Below are 5,939 nucleotides of genomic sequence, written 5' to 3'. Positions count from 1 at the left end.
GTAAGGGGTAATGTAATTAAAATGTGGAAAAATACTCATCCGTGCATATAATCAAAGATGTGTAATTTAAAAACAAATATCGTGTATTAACGCATGTATGTAGAATCTAGAAAAATGGTACAGATGAACTGGTTTGCAAGAAAGAAATAGAGACACAGATGTAGAGAACAAACGTATGGACACCAAGGTGGGAAAGCGGAGGGAGGCGTGGTGGTGGGATGAATTGGGAGATTGGGATTGTCATATATACACTAATATGTATAAAATAGATAACTAATAAGAACCTGCTGTATAAAAAATAAATAAAATAAAATTCAAAAAACAATAGCAATTAACCTTTCTTCCTCTATCCAATTAGCAGACATTTAAATTCTTGAAGACGGTGTGAAGGAAAAGTGAAAGTGATATATTCTCGAACATAGACAATGTAGTGTCATAAAAATATCACTCCTTGTTTTGGAATAAGGCAGAATTAACATCAAATGATAATTCTGTCACTTATAAGCTGTGTGATCTTGGGTAACTAATACAATCTCTGAATCTATATTATTAACCATAAAATGGTGATAACTCCCACCTTGTAGCATTGATATGAGGACTAACGATATGTGCCAAGAATCCAGCTGAGTGCTTGGCATATAATAACAATAATTATTCTAACATTACAGTTGATCATGTAAATTAATAAGAAAGAAATTTAGCAACTAATATCAAGAATCATAATATGCTCATATTAATTTATCAACTAATTTTACTTCTGACAACATAAACTCTAGGGAAATCATCACTAAGAACAAAGAGGGAAAAACTATAAGCACACACCTACTTTCATGGCATTATCTAAAACAGGAAATAATGTCCCATAATAGAGGAATGGTTAAGTCAGTTATGATGCTACCACTCACTGGGTGAAAGGACGTTGTGGCTGCCACAAAGAATGATAAATGTGAAGACTATGTAGCTTTCTTTTTTAAAAAATTGATACTTCTGTTCACCAAAGGACATAATCAACAATGAAAAGGTAACCTATGGAATGGGAGAAAATACTTAAAATCATGTATCTGATAAAGGATTAATTTCCAGAATATATCAAGAACCTCTAAAACGCAACAACAACAGAAAGACAAATGACCTGATTTAAAAATGGGCGAAGGATTGGAATAGGCATTTCTCCAAAGATGATATACAGACGGCCAACAAACATGTGAAAAGATGCTCAACATTGCTAATCATCAGGGAAATGCAAATAAAAACCACAATGACATATGAGTTTATATCTGCCAGAATGACTATCATCAAAAACACAAGAGATGAGTGCTGGGGAGGATGTGGAGAAATTGGAACATTTGTGCACTGTTGGTGGGAACGTAAAATGGTACATCTGCTATTGAAAACAGTATGAAGGTTCTTCAGAAAATTAAAAATAGAACTCACATAAGATCCAGCAATCCTACTTCTGGTTATATATCCCAAAAAACAGGAAGCAAGGTCTTGAAGAGATGTTTGTACCCCCATATACATATATTTTTTAAGATGTTGGGGGTAGGAATTTAGTAATTAATTTATTTATTTTTGCTGTGTTGCATCTTCGTTTCTGTGCAAGGGCTTTCTCTAGTGGCAAGTGGGGGCCACTCTTCATCGCGGTGCGCGGGCTTCTCACTATCGCGGCCTCTCTTGTTGCGGAGCACAGGCTCCAGATGCGCAGGCTCTGGAGTAGTTGTGGCTCACGGGCCTAGTTGCTCCGCGGCATGGGGGATCCTCCCAGACCAGGGCTCGAACCCGTGTCCCCTGCATTAGCAGGCAGACTCACAACCACTGTGCCACCAGGGAAGCCCTGTACCCCCATATTTGTTGCAACATTATTCACGATTGCCAAGACATGGAAACAACCTAAATGTTCATCAGTGGATGAATGGATAAAGAAAATGTTATATACATATATACATATTATATATATATATATATAATATACACACACACAAAAGAATATTACTCAGCTTTAAAAAGGAAGAAAATCCTGTCACATGCTACAACATGAATGAAATGTGAGGACATTGTGGTAAGTGAAAAAAGCCAGTCACAAAAAGGCAAATACTGTATGTGACACTACAGTGTGAATATACTTTACTGAACTGTACACGTAAAACTGTTGAGATGGTAAAGTTTATGCTATGTTTTGTGGGGTTTTTTTACTACAATTAAAAAAATTTTTTGAGAATAATAAATATGAACTGAGTGCTTTTCACTGTGCTTGTGCTGCAGTCTGATGGGAGACTCTGAGATGTAAAGGCCATATTGACCATCCAGGGCTGTTTGGAAGGAGAAAGACGAAGCCACTGACAATTTTAAAGCAGGGATATAGACTTATTCTGTCTAAATTTTGAAAATATCGATCTCACCACAGTGTGGAAAATGGACTAGATGAATATAAAATTGTATGTTCACTACAACTATGCAAAAATATGCATATGAAGGAAAAAAATGAAAGGAAATAAGCTAATAGGTGACTTTTTCTTCCAATGAAAGAAAATTCTCGTTCTTATCTTCTCTAACCCATAAAGGGCTTGACCGGAAAAGCCACAATTTTGAAATGTATAACAGAAGGAGAGGCTTGTTTAATCTCCTTCTATACCTTTCTCTGGCCGGCCTACCCCTCTGGTTATGAATTGGTGTAAAGTTCAGTTCAAAGCCTGAGTGTCTCCTGTGCTGCCACCTAGTGGTAACTCTCAGGCTGTCACCAGAATTCAAGATTATGTCAATAACATTTTGTTTCGTGTCAAATAATCATTGCACAGTCTAGGAATAGTGTTGAAATTATCCTAGAAAATAACCTTAGAATGTCTCTTCGATACTAGTCTTGATCGCAAGTGGTTAGGGAATGAACCTTGTGACCTCTTTAAATTTCTTCCAGGTCTCCTTTATGTGGTTTTAATTGGGAAAAAACAAACAAAAAAAACTTTTGAAACTCTGGAAATTTTACATTAACATGGCATAATTATGTTGGTTTGGGTTTTTTTAAATGTCAAATTTAATAATGGTGAAAAGATACTAGAGATTTTATAAAAGAGTGATGGTTTTAGACATAGATATCATGGCTAAAATTTTTAAGTTGGCAAATTTAGTATTTTCTTTGCCAATTTGTTACTTTGCAATAAGAAACTTCTTAAACTAGATGATCACATAATTCTCAGGGACCAAAAATGTTATATTTTGAGATTCAAAAAATGTAATATTTTAATATAAGAAAATCTGTGGTGCTTGTTACTTCATAACTTTTAAGTAAATACAGTATAAAATAAGGATATTATCCCATAATTTAAAAACTAGTTTGTAATTAATGGGAAATGTTAGATATCAAATTAATGTAAAATATTTCAAAATCTTACCTTATGCATCTGCATTTTTCTCCTTTTTTCTGTTTATCAATTGTAAATACTATGTAGTGAACATCTTTGCTTTGTAAATTCCCAAATGATGTCTCAACTTATGAATGAATCCATATTTTTATGAAAAACAGAGAGGGGCTTTGGACTCAGATTGCCTGCTTCCAATTCTATGACCTTTCTAAGTACACATTCCTTGGACCAATGACTCCGACAGTACTCATCTGAAAAATGGGATTAAAAACCCTACCGACTCATAAGGGTTTTGAAGGAGTAAACGAAATAATGCATACAAGGCACTTATAGTGCCTGGTTCATAAGAAATGCTCAAATAATCTTAGCTACCATTATTACAAATGAAGATTATGCTAGTGAAATAAGTCTATAATTATCAAAGCTTCATTTCTCAAATATTTTGCACCAGATCAGTGGTGTGATTTTATAAAAAACTTTGTGTGTGTGTGTGTGTGTGTGTGTTGAATGATTGATACCTGCCTCCAGTAACTTTTATTTAAGAGTTCTTATTTTGAAGAAATGATGATCACATATGGACATCAGGGTCTGTTCTTCCTTAGGTATCGATCCTGTACAGAGGGTTCAGAATAGAAATGAGAAAATGAACTTGACCCAGAGTAAGACACGTTGTAAAGTTTTACTTTAAAAGATGTAAGAATAATTCAAATGCTACATAAATTTATTCCTACTCCAAAATATTTAAAACTACTCTTGTATATCAGTGCTTGTGAAGTACCTTTTTATTAACACTTGAATTAACCATTTTTGGTTAAAAAAATTTTTTTAACGTCTTTATTGGAGTATAATTGCTTTACATTGTTGTGTTAGTTTCTGCTGTGTAACAAAATGAATCAGCTATACGTATATCCCCTCCCTCTTGTGCCTCCCTCCCACCCTCCCTATCACACCCCTCTAGGTGGTCACAAAGCACGGAGCTGATCTCCTTGTGCTATGCGGCTGCTTCCCACTAGCTATCTATATTATATTTGGTAGTGTATATATGTCAATGCCACTCTCTCACTTCGTCCCAGCTTGCCCTTCACCCTCCCTGTGTCCTCAAATCCATTCTCTACATCTGCGTCTTTATTCCTGTCCTGCTCCTAGGTTCTTCAGAACCATTTTTTTTTTTTTTAGATTCTATATATATGTGTTGTCATACGGTATTTGTTTTTCTCTTTCTGACTTACTTCACTCTGTATGACAGACTCTAGGTCCATCCACCTCACTACAAATAACTCAATTTCGTTTCTTTTTATGGCAGAGTAATTTCCATTGTATATATGTGTCACATCTTCTTTATCCATTCATCTGTCGATGGACACTTAGGTTGCTTCCCTGTCCTGGCTATTGTACATAGAGCTGCAATGAACATTGTGGTACATGACTCTTTTTGAATTATGGTTTTCTCAGGGTATATTCCCAGTAGTGGGATTGCTGGATCGTATAGTAGCTCTATTTGTAGTTTTTTAAGGAACCTCCATACTGTTCTCCATAGTGGCTGTACCAATTCACATCCCCACCAACAGTGCAAGAGGGTTCCCTTTTCTCCACACCCTCTCCAGCATTTATTGTTTGTAGATTTTTTGATGATGGCCATTCTGACTGGTGTGAGGTGATATCTCATTGTAGTTTTGATTTGCATTTCTCTAATGATTAGTGATGTTGAGCATCCTTTCGTGTGTTTGTTGGCAATCTGTATATCTTCTTTGGAGAAATGTCTATTTAGGTCTTCTGCCCATTTTTGGATTGGGTTGTTTGTTTTTTTGATATTGAGCTGTGTGAGCTGCTTGTACATTTTGGAGATTAATCCTTTGTCAGTTGCTTCATTTGCAAATATTTTCTCCCGTTCTGAGGGTTGTCTTTTCATCTTGTTTATGGTTTCCTTTGCTGTGCAAAAGCTTTGAAGTTTCATTAGGTCCCTTTTGTTTATTTTTGGTTTTATTTCCATTTCTCTAGGAGGTGGGTCAAAAAGGATCTTGCTATGATTTATGTCATGGAGTGTTCTGCCCATGTTTTCCTCTAAGAGTTTTATAGTGTCTGGCCTTATATTTAGGTCTTTAATCCATTTTGAATTTATTTTTGTGTATGGTGTTAGGGTGTGTTCTAATTTCATTCTTTTACATATAGCTGTCCAGTTTTCCCAGCACCACTTATTGAAGAGGCTGTCTTTTCTCCATTGTATACTCTTGCCTCCTTTGTCAAAGATAAGTTGACCATATGTGCATGGGTTTATCTCTGGGCTTTCTATCCTGTTCCATTGATCTATATTTCTGTTTTTGTGCTAGTATCATACTGTCTTGATTACTATAGCTTTGTAGTATAGTCTAAAGTCAGGGAGACTGGTTCCTCCAGCTCCATTTTTCTTTCTCAAGATTACTTTGGCTATTCGGGGTCATTTGTGTTTCCATACAAATTGTAAAATTTTTTGTTCTAGTTCTGTGAAAAATGCCATTGGTAGTTTGATAGGGATTGCATTGAATCTGTATATTGCTTTGGGTAGTATAGTCATTTTCACAATGTTGATTCTTCCAATCCAAGAAC

The sequence above is a fragment of the Aethalodelphis obliquidens genome, unplaced genomic scaffold (assembly GCF_003676395.1).
Source record: "Aethalodelphis obliquidens isolate GAN/ISIS:26980383/991018 unplaced genomic scaffold, ASM367639v1 scaffold36, whole genome shotgun sequence".
NCBI lineage: Eukaryota > Metazoa > Chordata > Mammalia > Artiodactyla > Delphinidae > Aethalodelphis > Aethalodelphis obliquidens.
The sequence above is the reverse complement of the archived record's forward strand: the minus strand, read 5'-3'. Positions refer to the sequence as shown.